Consider the following 24,529-nt stretch of genomic DNA (forward strand, 5'->3'; position numbering starts at 1 on the left):
AGTGGGTGTGGTTGTGGGTGTAATGTGGGGAAGTGTGTGTGGGTGTGTATATAATGTGGGGAAGTGTGTGTGTGTATAATGTGGGGAAGTGTGTGTGTGTGTGTGTATAATGTGGGGAAGTGTGTGTGAGTGTGGGTGGGTGTGGGTATAATGTGGGGAAGTGTGCGTGGGTGTAATGTGGGGAAGTGTGTGTGGGTGTGTATATAATGTGGGGAAGTGTGTGTGGGTGTGGGTGGGTGTGGGTATAATGTGGGGAAGTGTGCGTGGGTGTAATGTGGGGAAGTGTGGGTGGGTGTGTGTATAATGTGGGGAAGTGTGTGTGTATAATGTGGGGAAGTGTGTGTGGGTGTGTGTATAATGTGGGGAAGTGTGTGTGTATAATGTTGGGAAGTGTGTGTGTGAGTGTGTGTATAATGTGGGGAAGTGTGTGTGGATGTGTGTATTATGTGGTTAAGTGTGTGTGTGTATAATGTGGGGAAGTAGGTGTGTGTATAATGTGGGGAAGTGTGTGTGGGTGTGTGTAAAATGTGGGGATGTGTGTGTGTGTATAATGTGGGGAAGTGTGTGTGTATAATGTGGGGAAGTGTGTGTGGGTGTGTGAATAATGTGGGAAGTGAGTGTGGGTGTGTGTACAATGTGGGGAAGTGTGTGTGGGTGTGGGTGTAATGTGTGGAAGTGTGTGTGGGTGTGTGTATTATGTGGGGAAGTGTGTGTGTGTATAATGTGGGGAAGTGTGTGTGGGTGTGTGTATAATGTGGCGAAGTGTGTGTGGGTGTGTGTAAAATGTGGGGAAGTGTGTGTGGGTGTGGGTGTAATGTGGGGAAGTGTGTGTGGGTGTGTGTATAATGTGGGGAAGTGTGTGTGTGTGTATAATGTGGGGAAGTGTGTGTGGATGTGTGTATTATGTGGGTAAGTGTGTGTGTGTATAATGTGGGGAAGTAGGTGTGTGTATAATGGGGAAGTGTGTGTGGGTGTGTGTATAATGTGGGGATGTGTGTGTGTGTATAATGTGGGGAAGTGTGTGTGGGTGTGTGAATAATGTGGGAAAGTGTGTGTGGGTGTGTGTACAATGTGGGGAAGTGTGTGTGGGTGTGTGTATAATGTGGGGAAGTGTGTGTGGGTGTGTGTAAAATGTGGGGAAGTGTGTGTGGGTGTGTGTATAATGTGGGGAAGTGTGTGTGGGTGTGGGTGGGTGTGTGTATAATGTGGGGAAGTGTGTGTGTGTATAATGTGGGGAAGTGTGTGTGGGTGTGTGTATAATGTGGGGAAGTGTGTTTTATAATGTTGGGAAGTGTGTGTGAGTATGTGTATAATGTGGGGAAGTGTGTGTGGATGTGTGTATTATGTGGGTAAGTGTGTGTGTGTATAATGTGGGGAAGTAGGTGTGTGTATAATGTGGGGAAGTGTGTGTGGGTGTGTGTATAATGTGGGGACGTGTGTTTGTGTATAATGTGGGGAAGTGTGTGTGTATAATGTGGGGAAGTGTGTGTGGGTGTGTGAATAATGTGGGGAAGTGTGTGTGGGTGTGTGTACAATGTGGGGAAGTGTGTGTGGGTGTGTGTATATTGTGGGGAAGTGTGTGTGGGTGTGTGTATAATGTGGGGAAGTGTGTGTGGGTGTGTGTAAAATGTGGGAAAGTGTGTGTGGGTGTGTGTACAATGTGGGGAAGTGTGTGTGGGTGTGTGTATAATGTGGGGAAGTGTGTGTGGGTGTGTGTAAAATGTGGGGAAGTGTGTGTGGGTGTGGGTGTAATGTGGGGAAGTGTGTGTGGGTGTGTGTATAATGTGGGGAAGTGTGTGTGTGTCTGTATAATGTGGGGAAGTAGGTGTGTGTATAATGTGGGGAAGTGTGTGTGGGTGTGTGTATAATGTGGGGATGTGTGTGTGTGTATAATGTTGGGAAGTGTGTGTGTATAATGTGGGGAAGTGTGTGTGGGTGTGTGAATAATGTGGGGAAGTGTGTGTGGGTGTGTGTACAATGTGGGGAAGTGTGTGTGGGTGTGTGTATAATGTGGGGAAGTGTGTGTGGGTGTGTGTAAAATGTGGGGAAGTGTGTGTGGGTGTGGGTGTAATGTGGGGAAGTGTGTGTGGGTGTGTGTATTATGGGGGGAAGTGTGTGTGTGTTTAATGTGGGGAAGTGTGTGTGGGTGTGTGTAAAATGTGGGGAAGTGTGTGTGTATAATGTGGGGAAGTGTGTGTGGGTGTGTGAATAATGTGGGGAAGTGTGTGTGGGTGTGTGTACAATGTGGGGAAGTGTGTGTGGGTGTCTGTATAATGTGGGGAAGTGTGTGTGGGTGTGTGTAAAATGTGGGGAAGTGTGTGTGGGTGTGGGTGTAATGTGGGGAAGTGTGTGTGGGTGTGTGTATTATGGGGGGAAGTGTGTGTGTGTTTAATGTGGGGAAGTGTGTGTGGGTGGGTGTATAATGTGGCGAAGTGTGTATGGGTGTGTGTACAATGTGGGGAAGTGTGTGTGGGTGTGTGTATAATGTGGGGAAGTGTGTGTGGGTGTGTGTAAAATGTGGGGAAGTGTGTGTGGGTGTGGGTGTAATGTGGGGAAGTGTGTGTGGGTGTGTGTATAATGTGGGGAAGTGTGTGTGTGTGTATAATGTGGGGATGTGTGTGTGGGTGTGTGTACAATGTGGGGAAGTGTGTGTGGGTGTGTGTATAATGTGGGGAAGTGTGTGTGGGTGTGTGTAAAATGTGGGGAAGTGTGTGTGGGTGTAATGTGGGGAAGTGTGTGTGGGTGTGTGTATTATGGGGGTAAGTGTGTGTGTGTATAATGTGGGGAAGTAGGTGTGAGTATAATGTGGGGAAGTGTGTGTGGGTGTGTGAATAATGTGGGGAAGTGTGTGTGGGTGTGTGTACAATGTGGGGAAGTGTGTGTGGGTGTGTGTAAAATGTGGGGAAGTGTGTGTGGGTGTGTGTAAAATGTGGGGAAGTGTGTGTGGGTGTGTGTATTATGTGGGGAAGTGTGTGTGTGTATAATGTGGGGAAGTGTGTGTGGGTGTGTGTATAATGTGGCGAAGTGTGTGTGGGTGTGTGTACAATGTGGGGAAGTGTGTGTGGGTGTGTGTATAATGTGGGGAAGTGTGTGTGGGTGTGTGTAAAATGTGGGGAAGTGTGTGTGGGTGTGGGTGTAATGTGGGGAAGTGTGTGTGGGTGTGTATATAATGTGGGGAAGTGTGTGTGTGTGTATAATGTGGGGAAGTGTGTGTGGATGTGTGTATTATGTGGGTAAGTGTGTGTGGATGTGTGTATTATGTGGGTAAGTGTGTGTGTGTATACTGTGGGGAAGTAGGTGTGTGTATAATGTGGGGAAGTGTGTGTGGGTGTGTGTATAATGTGGGGATGTGTGTGTGTGTATAATGTGGGGAAGTGTGTGTGTATAATGTGGGAAAGTGTGTGTGGGTGTGTGAATAATGTGGGGAAGTGTGTGTGGGTGTGTGTACAATGTGGGGAAGTGTGTGTGGGTGTGTGTATAATGTGGGGAAGTGTGTGTGGGTGTGTGTAAAATGTGGGGAAGTGTGTGTGGGTGTGGGTGTAATGTGGGGAAGTGTGTGTGGGTGTGTGTATTATGGGGGGAAGTGTGTGTGTGTTTAATGTGGGGAAGTGTGTGTGGGTGTGTGTATAATGTGGGGAAGTGTGTGTGTATAATGTGGGGAAGTGTGTGTGGGTGTGTGAATAATGTGGGGAAGTGTGTGTGGGTGTCTGTATAATGTGGGGAAGTGTGTGTGGGTGTGTGTAAAATGTGGGGAAGTGTGTGTGGGTGTGTGTACAATGTGGGGAAGTGTGTGTGGGTGTCTGTATAATGTGGGGAAGTGTGTGTGGGTGTGTGTAAAATGTGGGGAAGTGTGTGTGGGTGTGGGTGTAATGTGGGGAAGTGTGTGTGGGTGTGTGTATTATGGGGGAAGTGTGTGTGTGTTTAATGTGGGGAAGTGTGTGTGGGTGTGTGTATAATGTGTGTGTGTGGGTGTGTGTACAATGTGGGGAAGTGTGTGTGGGTGTGTGTATAATGTGGGGAAGTGTGTGTGGGTGTGTGTAAAATGTGGGGAAGTGTGTGTGGGTGTGGGTGTAATGTGGGGAAGTGTGTGTGGGTGTGTGTATAATGTGGGGAAGTGTGTGTGTGTGTATAATGTGGGGATGTGTGTGTGGGTGTGTGTACAATGTGGGGAAGTGTGTGTGGGTGTGTGTATAATGTGGGGAAGTGTGTGTGGGTGTGTGTAAAATGTGGGGAAGTGTGTGTGGGTGTAATGTGGGGAAGTGTGTGTGGGTGTGTGTATTATGGGGGGAAGTGTGTGTGTGTGTTTAATGTGGGGAAGTGTGTGTGGGTGTGTGTATTATGTGGGTAAGTGTGTGTGTGTATAATGTGGGGAAGTAGGTGTGTGTATAATGTGGGGAAGTGTGTGTGGGTGTGTGTATAATGTGGGGATGTGTTTGTGTATAATGTGGGGAAGTGTGTGTGTATAATGTGGGGGAAGTGTGTGTGGGTGTGTGAATAATGTGGGGAAGTGTGTGTGTATAATGTGGGGAAGTGTGTGTGGGTGTGTGTATAATGTGGGGAAGTGTGTGTGGGTGTGTGTATTATGTGGGGAAGTGTGTGTGTGTATAATGTGGGGAAGTGTGTGTGGGTTTGTGTATAATGTGGCGAAGTGTGTGTGGGTGTGTGTACAATGTGGGGAAGTGTGTGTGGGTTTGTGTATAATGTGGCGAAGTGTGTGTGGGTGTGTGTACAATGTGGGGAAGTGTGTGTGGGTGTGTGTATAATGTGGGGAAGTGTGTGTGGGTGTGTGTATAATGTGGGGAAGTGTGTGTGTGTATAATGTGGGGAAGTGTGTGTGGATGTGTGTATTATGTGGGTAAGTGTGTGTGGATGTGTGTATTATGTGGGTAAGTGTGTGTGTGTATACTGTGGGGAAGTAGGTGTGTGTATAATGTGGGGAAGTGTGCGTGGGTGTGTGTATAATGTGGGGATGTGTGTGTGTATAATGTGGGGAAGTGTGTGTGGGTGTGTGTATAATGTGGGGAAGTGTGTGTGGGTGTGTGAATAATGTGGGGAAGTGTGTGTGTATAATGTGGGGAAGTGTGTGTGGGTGTGTGTATAATGTGGGGAAGTGTGTGTGGGTGTGTGTATTATGTGGGGAAGTGTGTGTGTGTATAATGTGGGGAAGTGTGTGTGGGTTTGTGTATAATGTGGCGAAGTGTGTGTGGGTGTGTGTACAATGTGGGGAAGTGTGTGTGGGTGTGTGTATAATGTGGGGAAGTGTGTGTGGGTGTGTGTAAAATGTGGGGAAGTGTGTGTGGGTGTGGGTGTAATGTGGGGAAGTGTGTGTGGGTGTGTGTATAATGTGGGGAAGTGTGTGTGTGTATAATGTGGGGAAGTGTGTGTGGATGTGTGTATTATGTGGGTAAGTGTGTGTGGATGTGTGTATTATGTGGGTAAGTGTGTGTGTGTATACTGTGGGGAAGTAGGTGTGAGTATAATGTGGGGAAGTGTGTGTGGGTGTGTGTATAATGTGGGGATGTGTGTGTGTGTATAATGTGGGGAAGTGTGTGTGTATAATGTGGGGAAGTGTGTGTGGGTGTGTGAATAATGTGGGGAAGAGTGTGTGTGTGTGTGTACAATGTGGGGAAGTGTGTGTGGGTGTGTGTATAATGTGGGGAAGTGTGTGTGGGTGTGTGTAAAATGTGGGGAAGTGTGTGTGGGTGTGGGTGTAATGTGGAGAAGTGTGTGTGGGTGTGTGTATTATGGGGGGAAGTGTGTGTGTGTTTAATGTGGGGAAGTGTGTGTGGGTGGGTGTATAATGTGGGGCAGTGTGTGTGGGTGTGGGTGTAATGTGGGGAAGTGTGTGTGGGTGTCTGTATAATGTGGGGAAGTGTGTGTGGGTGTGTGTAAAATGTGGGGAAGTGTGTGTGGGTGTGGGTGTAATGTGGGGAAGTGTGTGTGGGTGTGTGTATTATGGGGGGAAGTGTGTGTGTGTTTAATGTGGGGAAGTGTGTGTGGGTGTGTGTATAATGTGGCGAAGTGTGTGTGGGTGTGTGTACAATGTGGGGAAGTGTGTGTGGGTGTGTGTATAATGTGGGGAAGTGTGTGTGGGTGTGTGTAAAATGTGGGGAAGTGTGTGTGGGTGTAATGTGGGGAAGTGTGTGTGGGTGTGTGTATTATGGGGGGAAGTGTGTGTGTGTGTGTTTAATGTGGGGAAGTGTGTGTGGGTGTGTGTATAATGTGGGGAAGTGTGTGTGGGTGTATAATGTGGGGATGTGTGTGTGGGTGTGTGTACAATGTGGGGAAGTGTGTGTGGGTGTGTGTATAATGTGGGGAAGTGTGTGTGGGTGTGTGTAAAATGTGGGGAAGTGTGTGTGGGTGTAATGTGGGGAAGTGTGTGTGGGTGTGTGTATTATGGGGGGAAGTATGTGTGTGGGTTTAATGTGGGGAAGTGTGTGTGGGTGTGTGTATAATGTGGGGAAGTGTGTGTGGGTGTGTGTATTATGTGGGTAAGTGTGTGTGTGTATAATGTGGGGAAGTAGGTGTGTGTATAATGTGGGGAAGTGTGTGTGGGTGTGTGTATAATGTGGGGATGTGTTTGTGTATAATGTGGGGAAGTGTGTGTGTATAATGTGGGGAAGTGTGTGTGGGTGTGTGAATAATGTGGGGAAGTGTGTGTGTATAATGTGGGGAAGTGTGTGTGGGTGTGTGTATAATGTGGGGAAGTGTGTGTGGGTGTGTGTATTATGTGGGGAAGTGTGTGTGTGTATAATGTGGGGAAGTGTGTGTGGGTTTGTGTATAATGTGGCGAAGTGTGTGTGGGTGTGTGTACAATGTGGGGAAGTGTGTGTGGGTTTGTGTATAATGTGGCGAAGTGTGTGTGGGTGTGTGTACAATGTGGGGAAGTGTGTGTGGGTGTGTGTATAATGTGGGGAAGTGTGTGTGGGTGTGTGTGTGTATAATGTGGGGAAGTGTGTGTGTGTATAATGTGGGGAAGTGTGTGTGGATGTGTGTATTATGTGGGTAAGTGTGTGTGGATGTGTGTATTATGTGGGTAAGTGTGTGTGTGTATACTGTGGGGAAGTAGGTGTGTGTATAATGTGGGGAAGTGTGCGTGGGTGTGTGTATAATGTGGGGATGTGTGTGTGTATAATGTGGGGAAGTGTGTGTGGGTGTGTGTATAATGTGGGGAAGTGTGTGTGGGTGTGTGAATAATGTGGGGAAGTGTGTGTGTATAATGTGGGTAAGTGTGTGTGTGTATACTGTGGGGAAGTAGGTGTGTGTATAATGTGGGGAAGTGTGCGTGGGTGTGTGTATAATGTGGGGATGTGTGTGTGTATAATGTGGGGAAGTGTGTGTGGGTGTGTGTATAATGTGGGGAAGTGTGTGTGGGTGTGTGAATAATGTGGGGAAGTGTGTGTGTATAATGTGGGAAAGTGTGTGTGGGTGTGTGTATAATGTGGGGAAGTGTGTGTGGGTGTGTGTATTATGTGGGGAAGTGTGTGTGTCTATAATGTGGGGAAGTGTGTGTGGGTTTGTGTATAATGTGGCGAAGTGTGTGTGGGTGTGTGTACAATGTGGGGAAGTGTGTGTGGGTGTGTGTATAATGTGGGGAAGTGTGTGTGGGTGTGTGTAAAATGTGGGGAAGTGTGTGTGGGTGTGGGTGTAATGTGGGGAAGTGTGTGTGGGTGTGTGTATAATGTGGGGAAGTGTGTGTGGATGTGTGTATTATGTGGGTAAGTGTGTGTGGATGTGTGTATTATGTGGGTAAGTGTGTGTGTGTATACTGTGGGGAAGTAGGTGTGAGTATAATGTGGGGAAGTGTGTGTGGGTGTGTGTATAATGTGGGGATGTGTGTGTGTGTATAATGTGGGGAAGTGTGTGTGTATAATGTGGGGAAGTGTGTGTGGGTGTGTGAATAATGTGGGGAAGAGTGTGTGTGTGTGTGTACAATGTGGGGAAGTGTGTGTGGGTGTGTGTATAATGTGGGGAAGTGTGTGTGGGTGTGTGTAAAATGTGGGGAAGTGTGTGTGGGTGTGGGTGTAATGTGGAGAAGTGTGTGTGGGTGTGTGTATTATGGGGGGAAGTGTGTGTGTGTTTAATGTGGGGAAGTGTGTGTGGGTGGGTGTATAATGTGGGGAAGTGTGTGTGGGTGTGGGTGTAATGTGGGGAAGTGTGTGTGGGTGTCTGTATAATGTGGGGAAGTGTGTGTGGGTGTGTGTAAAATATGGGGAAGTGTGTGTGGGTGTGGGTGTAATGTGGGGAAGTGTGTGTGGGTGTGTGTATTATGGGGGGAAGTGTGTGTGTGTTTAATGTGGGGAAGTGTGTGTGGGTGTGTGTATAATGTGGCGAAGTGTGTGTGGGTGTGTGTACAATGTGGGGAAGTGTGTGTGGGTGTGGGTGTAATGTGGGGAAGTGTGTGTGGGTGTGTGTATAATGTGGGGAAGTGTGTGTGGATGTGTGTATTATGTGGGTAAGTGTGTGTGGATGTGTGTATTATGTGGGTAAGTGTGTGTGTGTATACTGTGGGGAAGTAGGTGTGAGTATAATGTGGGGAAGTGTGTGTGGGTGTGTGTATAATGTGGGGATGTGTGTGTGTGTATAATGTGGGGAAGTGTGTGTGTATAATGTGGGGAAGTGTGTGTGGGTGTGTGAATAATGTGGGGAAGAGTGTGTGTGTGTGTGTGTGTACAATGTGGGGAAGTGTGTGTGGGTGTGTGTATAATGTGGGGAAGTGTGTGTGGGTGTGTGTAAAATGTGGGGAAGTGTGTGTGGGTGTGGGTGTAATGTGGAGAAGTGTGTGTGGGTGTGTGTATTATGGGGGGAAGTGTGTGTGTGTTTAATGTGGGGAAGTGTGTGTGGGTGGGTGTATAATGTGGGGAAGTGTGTGTGGGTGTGGGTGTAATGTGGGGAAGTGTGTGTGGGTGTCTGTATAATGTGGGGAAGTGTGTGTGGGTGTGTGTAAAATATGGGGAAGTGTGTGTGGGTGTGGGTGTAATGTGGGGAAGTGTGTGTGGGTGTGTGTATTATGGGGGGAAGTGTGTGTGTGTTTAATGTGGGGAAGTGTGTGTGGGTGTGTGTATAATGTGGCGAAGTGTGTGTGGGTGTGTGTACAATGTGGGGAAGTGTGTGTGGGTGTGTGTATAATGTGGGGAAGTGTGTGTGGGTGTGTGTAAAATGTGGGGAAGTGTGTGTGGGTGTAATGTGGGGAAGTGTGTGTGGGTGTGTGTATTATGGGGGGAAGTGTGTGTGTGTGTGTGTGTGTTTAATGTGGGGAAGTGTGTGTGGGTGTGTGTATAATGTGGGGAAGTGTGTGTGGGTGTGTGTATTATGTGGGTAAGTGTGTGTGTGTATAATGTGGGGAAGTAGGTGTGTGTATAATGTGGGGAAGTGTGTGTGGGTGTGTGTATAATGTGGGGATGTGTGTGTGTATAATGTGGGGAAGTGTGTGTGTATAATGTGGGGAAGTGTGTGTGGGTGTGTGAATAATGTGGGGAAGTGTGTGTGTATAATGTGGGGAAGTGTGTGTGGGTGTGTGTATAATGTGGGGAAGTGTGTGTGGGTGTGTGTATAATGTGGGCAAGTGTGTGTGTGTATAATGTGGGGAAGTGTGTGTGTGTGTGTGTATAATGTGGGGAAGTGTGTGTGGGTGTGGGTATAATGTGGGGAAGTGGGTGTGTGTATAATGTGGGGAATTGTGTGTGTGCATAATGTGGGGAAGTGTGTGTGTGTATAATGTGGGGAAGTTTGTGTGTGTATAATGTAGGGAAGTTTGTGTGTGTATAATGTAGGGAAGTGTGTGTGGGTGTGTGTATAATGTGGGGAAGTGTGTGAGGGTGTGTGTATTATGTGGGGAAGTGTGTGTGTGTATAATGTGGGGAAGTGTGTGTGGGTGTGTTTAAAATGTGGGGAAGTGTGTTTGGGTGTGTGTATTATGTGGGGAGGTGTGTGTGTGTGTAATGTGGGGAAGTGTGTGTGGGTGTGTGTATAATGTGGGGAAGTGTCTGTGTGTATAATGAGGGGAAGTGTGTGTGGGTGTGTGTATAATGTGGGGAAGTAGGTGTGTGTATAATGTGGGGAAGTGTGTGTGGGTGTGTGTAAAATGTGGGGAAGTGTGTGTGGGTGTGGGTGTAATGTGGGGAAGTGTGTGTGGGTGTGTGTATAATGTGGGGAAGTGTGTGTGTGTATAATGTGGGGAAGTGTGTGTGGATGTGTGTATTATGTGGGTAAGTGTGTGTGGATGTGTGTATTATGTGGGTAAGTGTGTGTGTGTATACTGTGGGGAAGTAGGTGTGAGTATAATGTGGGGAAGTGTGTGTGGATGTGTGTATAATGTGGGGATGTGTGTGTGTGTATAATGTGGGGAAGTGTGTGTGTATAATGTGGGGAAGTGTGTGTGGGTGTGTGAATAATGTGGGGAAGAGTGTGTGTGTGTGTGTACAATGTGGGGAAGTGTGTGTGGGTGTGTGTATAATGTGGGGAAGTGTGTGTGGGTGTGTGTAAAATGTGGGGAAGTGTGTGTGGGTGTGGGTGTAATGTGGAGAAGTGTGTGTGGGTGTGTGTATTATGGGGGGAAGTGTGTGTGTGTTTAATGTGGGGAAGTGTGTGTGGGTGGGTGTATAATGTGGGGAAGTGTGTGTGGGTGTGGGTGTAATGTGGGGAAGTGTGTGTGGGTGTCTGTATAATGTGGGGAAGTGTGTGTGGGTGTGTGTAAAATGTGGGGAAGTGTGTGTGGGTGTGGGTGTAATGTGGGGAAGTGTGTGTGGGTGTGTGTATTATGGGGGGAAGTGTGTGTGTGTTTAATGTGGGGAAGTGTGTGTGGGTGTGTGAATAATGTGGGGAAGAGTGTGTGTGTGTGTGTACAATGTGGGGAAGTGTGTGTGGGTGTGTGTATAATGTGGCGAAGTGTGTGTGGGTGTGTGTACAATGTGGGGAAGTGTGTGTGGGTGTGTGTATAATGTGGGGAAGTGTGTGTGGGTGTGTGTAAAATGTGGGGAAGTGTGTGTTTGGGTGTAATGTGGGGAAGTGTGTGTGGGTGTGTGTATTATGGGGGGAAGTGTGTGTGTGTGTGTGTGTTTAATGTGGGGAAGTGTGTGTGGGTGTGTGTATAATGTGGGGAAGTGTGTGTGGGTGTATAATGTGGGGATGTGTGTGTGGGTGTGTGTACAATGTGGGGAAGTGTGTGTGGGTGTGTGTATAATGTGGGGAAGTGTGTGTGGGTGTGTGTAAAATGTGGGGAAGTGTGTGTGGGTGTAATGTGGGGAAGTGTGTGTGGGTATGTGTATTATGGGGGGAAGTGTGTGTGTGTGTTTAATGTGGGGAAGTGTGTGTGGGTGTGTGTATAATGTGGGGAAGTGTGTGTGGGTGTGTGTATTATGTGGGTAAGTGTGTGTGTGTGTATAATGTGGGGAAGTAGGTGTGTGTATAATGTGGGGAAGTGTGTGTGGGTGTGTGTATAATGTGGGGATGTGTTTGTGTATAATGTGGGGAAGTGTGTGTGTATAATGTGGGGAAGTGTGTGTGGGTGTGTGAATAATGTGGGGAAGTGTGTGTGTATAATGTGGGGAGGTGTGTGTGGGTGTGTGTATAATGTGGGGAAGTGTGTGTGGGTGTGTGTATTATGTGGGGAAGTGTGTGTGTGTATAATGTGGGGAAGTGTGTGTGGGTTTGTGTATAATGTGGCGAAGTGTGTGTGGGTGTGTGTACAATGTGGGGAAGTGTGTGTGGGTTTGTGTATAATGTGGCGAAGTGTGTGTGGGTGTGTGTACAATGTGGGGAAGTGTGTGTGGGTGTGTGTATAATGTGGGGAAGTGTGTGTGGGTGTGTGTGTGTATAATGTGGGGAAGTGTGTGTGTGTATAATGTGGGGAAGTGTGTGTGGATGTGTGTATTATGTGGGTAAGTGTGTGTGGATGTGTGTATTATGTGGGTAAGTGTGTGTGTGTATACTGTGGGGAAGTAGGTGTGTGTATAATGTGGGGAAGTGTGCGTGGGTGTGTGTATAATGTGGGGATGTGTGTGTGTATAATGTGGGGAAGTGTGTGTGGGTGTGTGTATAATGTGGGGAAGTGTGTGTGGGTGTGTGAATAATGTGGGGAAGTGTGTGTGTATAATGTGGGGAAGTGTGTGTGGGTGTGTGTATAATGTGGGGAAGTGTGTGTGGGTGTGTGTATTATGTGGGGAAGTGTGTGTGTCTATAATGTGGGGAAGTGTGTGTGGGTTTGTGTATAATGTGGCGAAGTGTGTGTGGGTGTGTGTACAATGTGGGGAAGTGTGTGTGGGTGTGTGTATAATGTGGGGAAGTGTGTGTGGGTGTGTGTAAAATGTGGGGGAAGTGTGTGTGGGTGTGGGTGTAATGTGGGGAAGTGTGTGTGGGTGTGTGTATAATGTGGGGAAGTGTGTGTGGATGTGTGTATTATGTGGGTAAGTGTGTGTGGATGTGTGTATTATGTGGGTAAGTGTGTGTGTGTATACTGTGGGGAAGTAGGTGTGAGTATAATGTGGGGAAGTGTGTGTGGGTGTGTGTATAATGTGGGGATGTGTGTGTGTGTATAATGTGGGGAAGTGTGTGTGTATAATGTGGGGAAGTGTGTGTGGGTGTGTGAATAATGTGGGGAAGAGTGTGTGTGTGTGTGTACAATGTGGGGAAGTGTGTGTGGGTGTGTGTATTATGGGGGGAAGTGTGTGTGTGTTTAATGTGGGGAAGTGTGTGTGGGTGTGTGTATAATGTGGCGAAGTGTGTGTGGGTGTGTGTACAATGTGGGGAAGTGTGTGTGGGTGTGTGTATAATGTGGGGAAGTGTGTGTGGGTGTGTGTAAAATGTGGGGAAGTGTGTGTGGGTGTAATGTGGGGAAGTGTGTGTGGGTGTGTGTATTATGGGGGGAAGTGTGTGTGTGTGTGTGTGTTTAATGTGGGGAAGTGTGTGTGGGTGTGTGTATAATGTGGGGAAGTGTGTGTGGGTGTGTGTATTATGTGGGTAAGTGTGTGTGTGTGTATAATGTGGGGAAGTAGGTGTGTGTATAATGTGGGGAAGTGTGTGTGGGTGTGTGTATAATGTGGGGATGTGTGTGTGTATAATGTGGGGAAGTGTGTGTGTATAATGTGGGGAAGTGTGTGTGGGTGTGTGAATAATGTGGGGAAGTGTGTGTGTATAATGTGGGGAAGTGTGTGTGGGTGTGTGTATAATGTGGGGAAGTGTGTGTGGGTGTGTGTATAATGTGGGCAAGTGTGTGTGTGAATAATGTGGGGAAGTGTGTGTGTGTGTGTGTATAATGTGGGGAAGTGTGTGTGGGTGTGGGTATAATGTGGGGAAGTGGGTGTGTGTATAATGTGGGGAATTGTGTGTGTGCATAATGCTGGGAAGTGTGTGTGTGTATAATGTGGGGAAATTTGTGTGTGTATAATGTAGGGAAGTTTGTGTGTGTATAATGTAGGGAAGTGTGTGTGGGTGTGTGTATAATGTGGGGAAGTGTGTGAGGGTGTGTGTATTATGTGGGGAAGTGTGTGTGTGTATAATGTGGGGAAGTGTGTGTGGGTGTGTTTAAAATGTGGGAAAGTGTGTTTGGGTGTGTGTATTATGTGGGGAGGTGTGTGTGTGTGTAATGTGGGGAAGTGTGTGTGGGTGTGTGTATAATGTGGGGAAGTGTCTGTGTGTATAATGTGGGGAAGTGTGTGTGGGTGTGTGTATAATGTGGGGAAGTAGGTGTGTATATAATGTGGGGAATTGTGTGTGGGTGTGTGTAGAGTGTGGGGAAGTGTGTCTGTGTATAATGTGGGGAAGTGTGTGTGTATAATGTGGGGAAGTGTGTGTGGGTGTGTGAATAATGTGGGGAAGTGTGTGTGGGTGTGTGTACAATGTGGGGAAGTGTGTGTGGGTGTGTGTATAATGTGGGGAAGTGTGTGTGGGTGTGTGTAAAATGTGGGGAAGTGTGTGTGGGTGTGGGTGTAATGTGGAGAAGTGTGTGTGGGTGTGTGTATTATGGGGGGAAGTGTGTGTGTGTTTAATGTGGGGAAGTGTGTGTGGGTTTGTGTATAATGTGGGGAAGTGTGTGTGTATAATGTGGGGAAGTGTGTGTGGGTGTGTGAATAATGTGGGGAAGTGTGTGTGGGTGTGTGTACAATGTGGGGAAGTGTGTGTGGGTGTCTGTATAATGTGGGGAAGTGTGTGTGGGTGTGTGTAAAATGTGGGGAAGTGTGTGTGGGTGTGGGTGTAATGTGGGGAAGTGTGTGTGGGTGTGTGTATTATGGGGGGAAGTGTGTGTGTGTTTAATGTGGGGAAGTGTGTGTGGGTGTGTGTATAATGTGGCGAAGTGTGTGTGGGTGTGTGTACAATGTGGGGAAGTGTGTGTGGGTGTGTGTATAATGTGGGGAAGTGTGTGTGGGTGTGTGTAAAATGTGGGGAAGTGTGTGTGGGTGGGTGTAATGTGGAGAAGTGTGTGTGGGTGTGTGTATTATGGGGGGAAGTGTGTGTGTATAATGTGGGGAAGTGTGTGTGGGTGTGTGTATAATGTGGGGAAGTGTTTGTGTATAATGTTGGGAAGTGTGTGTGGGTGGGTGTATAATGTGGGGAAGTGTGTGTGTATAATGTGGGGAAGTGTGTGTGGGTGTGTGAATAATGTGGGGAAGTGTGTGTGGGTGTGTGTACAATGTGGGGAAGTGTGTGTGGGTGTGTGTATAATGTGGGGAAGTGTGTGTGGGTGTGTGTAAAATGTGGGGAAGTGTGTGTGGGTGTGGGTGTAATGTGGAGAAGTGTGTGTGGGTGTGTGTATTATGGGGGGAAGTGTGTGTGTGTTTAATGTGGGGAAGTGTGTGTGGGTGTGTGTATAATGTGGGGAAGTGTGTGTGTATAATGTGGGGACGTGTGTGTGGGTGTGTGAATAATGTGGGGAAGTGTGTGTGGGTGTGTGTACAATGTGGGGAAGTGTGTGTGGGTGTCTGTATAATGTGGGGAAGTGTGTGTGGGTGTGTGTAAAATGTGGGGAAGTGTGTGTGGGTGTGGGTGTAATGTGGGGAAGTGTGTGTGGGTGTGTGTATTATGGGGGGAAGTGTGTGCGTGTTTAATGTGGGGAAGTGTGTGTGGGTGTGTGTATAATGTGTCGAAGTGTGTGTGGGTGTGTGTACAATGTGGGGAAGTGTGTGTGGGTGTGTGTATAATGTGGGGAAGTGTGTGTAGGTGTGTGTAAAATGTGCGGAAGTGTGTGTGGGTGTAATGTGGGGAAGTGTGTGTGGGTGTGTGTATTATGGGGGGAAGTGTGTGTGTGTGTTTAATGTGGGGAAGTGTGTGTGGGTGTGTGTATAATGTGGGGAAGTGTGTGTGGGTGTGTGTATTATGTGGGTAAGTGTGTGTGTGTATAATGTGGGGAAGTAGGTGTGTGTATAATGTGGGGAAGTGTGTGTGGGTGTGTGTATAATGTGGGGATGTGTGTGTGTATAATGTGGGGAAGTGTGTGTGTGTGTGTATAATGTGGGGAAGTGTGTTTGGGTGTGTGTATTATGTGGGGAGGTGTGTGTGTGTGTAATGTGGGGAAGTGTGTGTGGGTGTGTGTATAATGTGGGGAAGTGTCTGTGTGTATAATGTGGGGAAGTGTGTGTGGGTGTGTGTATAATGTGGGGATGTGTGTGTGTGTATAATGTGGGGAAGTGTGTGTGTGTGTGTATAATGTGGGGAAGTGTGTTTGGGTGTGTGTATTATGTGGGGAGGTGTGTGTGTGTGTAATGTGGGGAAGTGTGTGTGGGTGTGTGTATAATGTGGGGAAGTGTGTGCGTGTTTAATGTGGGGAAGTGTGTGTGGGTGTGTGTATAATGTGGGGAAGTGTGTGTGGGTGTGTGTATAATGTGGGGAAGTGTGTGTGTATAATGTGGGGACGTGTGTGTGGGTGTGTGAATAATGTGGGGAAGTGTGTGTGGGTGTGTGTACAATGTGGGGAAGTGTGTGTGGGTGTCTGTATAATGTGGGGAAGTGTGTGTGGGTGTGTGTAAAAATGTGGGGAAGTGTGTGTGGGTGTGGGTGTAATGTGGGGAAGTGTGTGTGGGTGTGTGTATTATGGGGGGAAGTGTGTGCGTGTTTAATGTGGGGAAGTGTGTGTGGGTGTGTGTATAATGTGTCGAAGTGTGTGTGGGTGTGTGTACAATGTGGGGAAGTGTGTGTGGGTGTGTGTATAATGTGGGGAAGTGTGTGTAGGTGTGTGTAAAATGTGCGGAAGTGTGTGTGGGTGTAATGTGGGGAAGTGTGTGTGGGTGTGTGTATAATGTGGGGATGTGTGTGTGTGTATAATGTGGGGAAGTGTGTGTGTGTGTGTGTATAATGTGGGGAAGTGTGTGTGGGTGTGGGTATAATGTGGGGAAGTGGGTGTGTGTATAATGTGGGGAATTGTGTGTGTGTATAATGTGGGGAAGTGTGTGTGGGTGTGTGTATAATGTGGGGAAGTGTGTGTGTATAATGTGGGGAAGTGTGTGTGGGTGTGTGAATAACGTGGGGAAGTGTGTGTGTATAATGTGGGGAAGTGTGTGTGGGTGTGTGTATAATGTGGGGAAGTGTGTGTGGGTGTGTGTATAATGTGGGCAAGTGTGTGTGTGTATAATGTGGGGAAGTGTGTGTGTGTGTGTGTATAATGTGGGGAAGTGTGTGTGGGTGTGGGTATAATGTGGGGAAGTGGGTGTGTGTATAATGTGGGGAATTGTGTGTGTGCATAATGTGGGGAAGTGTGTGTGTGTATAATGTGGGGAAGTTTGTGTGTGTATAATGTAGGGAAGTGTGTGTGGGTGTGTGTATAATGTGGGGAAGTGTGTGAGGGTGTGTGTATTATGTGGGGAAGTGTGTGTGTATAATGTGGGGAAGTGTGTGTGGGTGTGTTTAAAATGTGGGGAAGTGTGTTTGGGTGTGTGTATTATGTGGGGAGGTGTGTGTGTGTGTAATGTGGGGAAGTGTGTGTGGGTGTGTGTATAATGTGGGGAAGTGTCTGTGTGTATAATGTGGGGAAGTGTGTGTGGGTGTGTGTATAATGTGGGGAAGTAGGTGTGTGTATAATGTGGGGAATTGTGTGTGGGTGTGTGTAGAATGTGGGGAAGTGTGTCTGTGTATAATGTGGGGAAGTGTGTGTGTATAATGTGGGGAAGTGTGTGTGTGTGGGTGTGTGTATAATGTGGGGAAGTGTTTGTGGGTGTGGGTATAATGTGGGGAAGTGGGTGTGTGTATAATGTGGGGAATTGTGTGTGTGCATAATGTCGGGAAGTGTGTGTGTGTGTGTGTATAATGTGGGGAAGTGTGTGTGGGTGTGGGTATAATGTGGGGAAGTGGGTGTGTGTATAATGTGGGGAATTGTGTGTGTGCATAATGTGGGGAAGTGTGTGTGTGTATAATGTGGGGAAGTTTGTGTGTGTATAATGTAGGGAAGTTTGTGTGTGTATAATGTGGGGAAGTGTGTGTGGGGGAAGTGTGTGTGGGTGTGTGTATAATGTGTGTATAATGTGGGGAAGTGTCTGTGTGTATAATGTGGGGAAGTGTGTGTGGGGAGTGTGTCTGTGGTGTGTGTATAATGTATGTGGGGAATGTGGGGAAGTGTGTGTGTATAATGTGGGGAAGTGTGTGTGGGTGTGTTTAAAATGTCTGGGAATGTGTGTTTGGGTGTGTGTAATTATGTATAATGGGGAGTGTATAATGTGGGGAAGTGTGTGTGTATAATGTGGGGAATGTGTTGGGAAGTGTGTGTGGGTGGGTGTATAATGTGGGAAGTGTGTGTGTATAATGTGGGGGGAAGTGTGTGTGGGTGTGTGAATAATGTGGGGAAGTGTGTGTGGGTGTGTGTACAATGTGGGGAAGTGTGTGTGGGTGTGTGTATAATGTGGGGAAGTGTGTGTGGGTGTGTGTAAAATGTGGGGAAGTGTGTGTGGGTGTGGGTGTAATGTGGAGAAGTGTGTGTGGGTGTGTGTATTATGGGGGGAAGTGTGTGTGTGTTTAATGTGGGGAAGTGTGTGTGGGTGTGTGTATAATGTGGGGAAGTGTGTGTGTATAATGTGGGGAAGTGTGTGTGGGTGTGTGAATAAAGTGGGGAAGTGTGTGTGGGTGTGTGTACAATGTGGGGAAGTGTGTGTGGGTGTCTGTATAATGTGGGGAAGTGTGTGTGGGTGTGTGTAAAATGTGGGGAAGTGTGTGTGGGTGTGGGTGTAATGTGGGGAAGTGTGTGTGGGTGTGTGTATTATGGGGGGAAGTGTGTGTGTGTTTAATGTGGGGAAGTGTGTGTGGGTGTGTGTATAATGTGGCGAAGTGTGTGTGGGTGTGTGTACAATGTGGGGAAGTGTGTGTGGGTGTGTGTATAATGTGGGGAAGTGTGTGTGGGTGTGTGTAAAATGTGGGGAAGTGTGTGTGGGTGTGGGTGTAATGTGGAGAAGTGTGTGTGGGTGTGTGTATTATGGGGGGAAGTGTGTGTGTATAATGTGGGGAAGTGTGTGTGGGTGTGTGTATAATGTGGGGAAGTGTTTGTGTATAATGTTGGGAAGTGTGTGTGGGTGGGTGTATAATGTGGGGAAGTGTGTGTGTATAATGTGGGGAAGTGTGTGTGGGTGTGTGAATAATGTGGGGAAGTGTGTGTGGGTGTGTGTACAATGTGGGGAAGTGTGTGTGGGTGTGTGTATAATGTGGGGAAGTGTGTGTGGGTGTGTGTAAAATGTGGGGAAGTGTGTGTGGGTGTGGGTGTAATGTGGAGAAGTGTGTGTGGGTGTGTGTATTATGGGGGGAAGTGTGTGTGTGTTTAATGTGGGGAAGTGTGTGTGGGTGTGTGTATAATGTGGGGAAGTGTGTGTGTATAATGTGGGGACGTGTGTGTGGGTGTGTGAATAATGTGGGGAAGTGTGTGTGGGTGTGTGTACAATGTGGGGAAGTGTGTGTGGGTGTGTGAATAATGTGGGGAAGTGTGTGTGGGTGTGTGTACAATGTGGGGAAGTGTGTGTGGGTGTCTGTATAATGTGGGGAAGTGTGTGTGGGTGTGTGTAAAATGTGGGGAAGTGTGTGTGGGTGTGGGTGTAATGTGGGGAAGTGTGTGTGGGTGTGTGTATTATGGGGGGAAGTGTGTGCGTGTTTAATGTGGGGAAGTGTGTGTGGGTGTGTGTATAATGTGTCGAAGTGTGTGTGGGTGTGTGTACAATGTGGGGAAGTGTGTGTGGGTGTGTGTATAATGTGGGGAAGTGTGTGTGGGTGTGTGTAAAATGTGCGGAAGTGTGTGTGGGTGTAATGTGGGGAAGTGTGTGTGGGTGTGTGTATTATGGGGGGAAGTGTGTGTGTGTGTTTAATGTGGGGAAGTGTGTGTGGGTGTGTGTATAATGTGGGGAAGTGTGTGTGGGTGTGTGTATTATGTGGGTAAGTGTGTGTGTGTATAATGTGGGGAAGTAGGTGTGTGTATAATGTGGGGAAGTGTGTGTGGGTGTGTGTATAATGTGGGGATGTGTGTGTGTGTATAATGTGGGGAAGTGTGTGTGTGTGTGTGTATAATGTGGGGAAGTGTGTGTGGGTGTGGGTATAATGTGGGGAAGTGGGTGTGTGTATAATGTGGGGAATTGTGTGTGTGTATAATGTGGGGAAGTGTGTGTGGGTGTGTGTATAATGTGGGGAAGTGTGTGTGTATAATGTGGGGAAGTGTGTGTGGGTGTGTGAATAACGTGGGGAAGTGTGTGTGTGTAATGTGGGGAAGTGTGTGTGGGTGTGTGTATAATGTGGGGAAGTGTGTGTGGGTGTGTGTATAATGTGGGCAAGTGTGTGTGTGTATAATGTGGGGAAGTGTGTGTGTGTGTGTGTATAATGTGGGGAAGTGTGTGTGGGTGTGGGTATAATGTGGGGAAGTGGGTGTGTGTATAATGTGGGGAATTGTGTGTGTGCATAATGTGGGGAAGTGTGTGTGTGTATAATGTGGGGAAGTTTGTGTGTGTATAATGTAGGGAAGTGTGTGTGGGTGTGTGTATAATGTGGGGAAGTGTGTGAGGGTGTGTGTATTATGTGGGGAAGTGTGTGTGTGTGTGTATAATGTGGGGAAGTGTGTGTGGGTGTGTTTAAAATGTGGGGAAGTGTGTTTGGGTGTGTGTATTATGTGGGGAGGTGTGTGTGTGTGTAATGTGGGGAAGTGTGTGTGGGTGTGTGTATAATGTGGGGAAGTGTCTGTGTGTATAATGTGGGGAAGTGTGTGTGGGTGTGTGTATAATGTGGGGAAGTAGGTGTGTGTATAATGTGGGGAATTGTGTGTGGGTGTGTGTAGAATGTGGGGAAGTGTGTCTGTGTATAATGTGGGGAAGTGTGTGTGTATAATGTGGGGAAGTGTGTGTGTGTGGGTGTGTGTATAATGTGGGGAAGTGTTTGTGTATAATGTTGGGAAGTCTGTGTGGGTGTGTGTATAATGTGGGGAAGTGTCTGTGTGTATAATGTGGGGAAGTGTGTGTGGGTGTGTGTATAATGTGGGGAAGTAGGTGTGTGTATAATGTGGGGAAGTAGGTGTGTGTATAATGTGGGGAATTGTGTGTGGGTGTGTGTATAGTGTGGGGAAGTGTGTGTGTGTGTATAATGTGGGGAAGTGTGTGTGTATAATGTGGGGAAGTGTGTGTGGGTGTGTGTATAATGTGGGGAAGTGTTTGTGTATAATGTTGGGAAGTGTGTGTGGGTGGGTGTATAATGTGGGGAAGTGTGTGTGGGTGTATTATGTGGGGAAGTGTGTGTGTGTGTGTATAATTTGGGGAAGTGTGTGTGTGGGTGTGTGTATAATGTGGCGAAGTGTGTGTGGGTGTGTGTACAATGTGGGGAAGTGTGTGTGGGTGTGTGTATAATGTGGGGAAGTCTGTGTGTGTGTGTGTGTATAATGTGGGGAAGTGTGTGTGGGTGTGGGTGTAATGTGGGTAAGTGTGTGTGGGTGTGTGTATAATGTGGGGAATTGTGTGTGTGTATAACGTGGGGAAGTGTGTGTGTGTGTATAATGTGGGGAAGCGTGTGTGGGTGTGGGTGGGTGTGGGTGTAATGTGGGTGAGTGTGTGTGGGTGTGTGTATAATGTGGGGAAGTGTGTGTGGGTGTGTGTATAATGTGGGGAAGTGTGTGTGTGTGTATAATGTGGGGAAGTGTGTGTGGGAGTGCGTGTAATGTGGGGAAGTGGGTGTGTGTATAATGTGGGGAATTGTGTGTGTGTATAATGTGGGGAAGTGTGTGTGTGTGTGTGTATAATGTGGGGAAGTGTGTGTGGGTGTGTGTATAATGTGGGCAAGTGTGTGTGTGTATAATGTGGGGAAGTGTGTGTGTGTGTATAATGTGGGGAAGTGTGTGTGGGTGTGGGTATAATGTGGGGAAGTGTGTTTGGGTGTGTGTATTATGTGGAGAGGTGTGTGAGGGTGTGTGTATTATGTGGGGAAGTGTGTGTGTGTGTATAATGTGGGGAAGTGTGTGTGGGTGTGTTTAAAATGTGGGGAAGTGTGTTTGGGTGTGTGTATTATGTGGGGAGGTGTGTGTGTGTGTAATGTGGGGAAGTGTGTGTGGGTGTGTGTATAATGTGGGGAAGTGTCTGTGTGTATAATGTGGGGAAGTGTGTGTGGGTGTGTATAATGTGGGGAAGTAGGTGTGTGTATAACGTCTGGAATTGTGTGTGGGTGTGTGTATAGTGTGGGGAAGTGTGTGTGGGTGCGTGTATAATGTGGGGAAGTGTTTGTGGGTGTGTGTATTATGTGGGGAAGTGTGTGTGTGTGTGTATAATTTGGGGAAGTGTGTGTGGGTGTGTGTATAATGTGGCGAAGTGTGTGTGGGTGTGTGTACAATGTGGGGAAGTGTGTGTGGGTGTGGGTGTATAATGTGGGGAAGTCTGTGTTTGTGTGTGTATCATGTGGGGAAGTGTGTGTGGGTGTGGGTGTAATGTGGGGAAGTGTATGTGGGTGTGTGTATAATGTGGGGAATTGTGTGTGTGTATAATGTGGGGATGTGTGTGTGTGTGTGTATAATGTGGGGAAGCGTGTGTGGTGTGGGTGGGTGTGGGTACAATGTGGGGAAGTGTGTGTGGGTGTGTGTATAAAGTGGGGAAGTGTGTGTGTGTGTGTGTGTGTGTGTGTGTGTGTGTGTGTGTGTGTGTGTGTGTGTGTGTGTGTGTGTGTGTGTGTGTGTGTGTGTGTGTGTGTGTGTGTGTGTGTGTGTGTGTGTGTGTGTATAATGTGGGGAAGTGTGTGTGGGTGTGGGTGGGTGTGGGTATAATGTGGGGAAGTGGGTGTGTGTATAATGTGGGGAAGTGTTTGTGGGTTTGTGTATAATGTGGGGAAGTGTGTGTGTGTATAATGTGGGGAAGTGTGTGTGGGTGTGTGTATAATGTGGGGAAGTGTGTGTGTATAATGTTGGGAAGTGTGTGTGTGTGTGTGTATAATGTGGGGAAGTGTGTGTGGGTGTGGGTGTAATGTGGGTGAGTGTGTGTGGGTGTGTGTATAATGTGGGGAATTGTGTGTGTGTGTATAATGTGGGGAAGCGTGTGAGGATGTGGGTGGGTGTGGGTATAATGTTGGGAAGTGTGTGTGGGTGGGTGTATAATGTGGGGAAGTGTGTGTGGGTGTGTGTATTATGTGGGGAAGTGTGTGTGTGTATAACGTGGGGAAGTGTGTGTGTGTGTGTATAATGTGGGGAAGCGTGTGTGGGTGTGGGTGGGTGTGGGTGTAATGTGGGTGAGTGTGTGTGGGTGTGTGTATAATGTGGGGAAGTGTGTGTGGGTGTGTGTATAATGTGGGGAAGTGTGTGTGTGTGTATAATGTGGGGAAGTGTGTGTGGGAGTGCGTGTAATGTGGGGAAGTGGGTGTGTGTATAATGTGGGGAATTGTGTGTGTGTATAATGTGGGGAAGTGTGTGTGTGTGTGTGTATAATGTGGGGAAGTGTGTGTGGGTGTGTGTATAATGTGGGCAAGTGTGTGTGTGTATAATGTGGGGAAGTGTGTGTGTGTGTATAATGTGGGGAAGTGTGTGTGGGTGTGGGTATAATGTGGGGAAGTGTGTTTGGGTGTGTGTATTATGTGGAGAGGTGTGTGAGGGTGTGTGTATTATGTGGGGAAGTGTGTGTGTGTGTATAATGTGGGGAAGTGTGTGTGGGTGTGTTTAAAATGTGGGGAAGTGTGTTTGGGTGTGTGTATTATGTGGGGAGGTGTGTGTGTGTGTAATGTGGGGAAGTGTGTGTGGGTGTGTGTATAATGTGGGGAAGTGTCTGTGTGTATAATGTGGGGAAGTGTGTGTGGGTGTGTATAATGTGGGGAAGTAGGTGTGTGTATAACGTCTGGAATTGTGTGTGGGTGTGTGTATAGTGTGGGGAAGTGTGTGTGGGTGCGTGTATAATGTGGGGAAGTGTTTGTGGGTGTGTGTATTATGTGGGGAAGTGTGTGTGTGTGTGTATAATTTGGGGAAGTGTGTGTGGGTGTGTGTATAATGTGGCGAAGTGTGTGTGGGTGTGTGTACAATGTGGGGAAGTGTGTGTGGGTGTGGGTGTATAATGTGGGGAAGTCTGTGTTTGTGTGTGTATCATGTGGGGAAGTGTGTGTGGGTGTGGGTGTAATGTGGGGAAGTGTATGTGGGTGTGTGTATAATGTGGGGAATTGTGTGTGTGTATAATGTGGGGATGTGTGTGTGTGTGTGTATAATGTGGGGAAGCGTGTGTGGTGTGGGTGGGTGTGGGTACAATGTGGGGAAGTGTGTGTGGGTGTGTGTATAAAGTGGGGAAGTGTGTGTGTGTGTGTGTGTGTGTGTGTGTGTGTGTGTGTGTGTGTGTGTGTGTGTGTGTGTGTGTGTGTGTGTGTGTGTGTGTGTGTGTGTGTGTGTGTGTGTGTGTGTGTGTGTGTGTATAATGTGGGGAAGTGTGTGTGGGTGTGGGTGGGTGTGGGTATAATGTGGGGAAGTGGGTGTGTGTATAATGTGGGGAAGTGTTTGTGGGTTTGTGTATAATGTGGGGAAGTGTGTGTGTGTATAATGTGGGGGAAGTGTGTGTGGGTGTGTGTATAATGTGGGGAAGTGTGTGTGTATAATGTTGGGAAGTGTGTGTGTGTGTGTGTATAATGTGGGGAAGTGTGTGTGGGTGTGGGTGTAATGTGGGTGAGTGTGTGTGGGTGTGTGTATAATGTGGGGAATTGTGTGTGTGTGTATAATGTGGGGAAGCGTGTGAGGATGTGGGTGGGTGTGGGTATAATGTTGGGAAGTGTGTGTGGGTGGGTGTATAATGTGGGGAAGTGTGTGTGGGTGTGTGTATTATGTGGGGAAGTGTGTGTGTGTATAATTTGGGGAAGTGTGTGTGGGTGTGTGTATAATGTGGCGAAGTGTGTGTGGGTGTGTATAATGTGGGGAAGTGTGTGTGGGTGTGGGTGGGTGTGGGTATAATGTGGGGAAGTGGGTGTGTGTATAATGTGGGGAAGTGTTTGTGGGTGTGTGTATAATGTGGGGAAGTGTGTGTGTGTATAATGTGGGGAAGTGTGTGTGTGTGTATAATGTGGGGAAGTGTGTGTGTATAATGTTGGGAAGTGTGTGTGTGTGTGTGTATAATGTGGGGAAGTGTGTGTGGGTGTGGTTGTAATGTGG

Source organism: Oncorhynchus gorbuscha, linkage group LG13 (assembly GCF_021184085.1).
Source record: "Oncorhynchus gorbuscha isolate QuinsamMale2020 ecotype Even-year linkage group LG13, OgorEven_v1.0, whole genome shotgun sequence".
Lineage (NCBI taxonomy): Eukaryota > Metazoa > Chordata > Actinopteri > Salmoniformes > Salmonidae > Oncorhynchus > Oncorhynchus gorbuscha.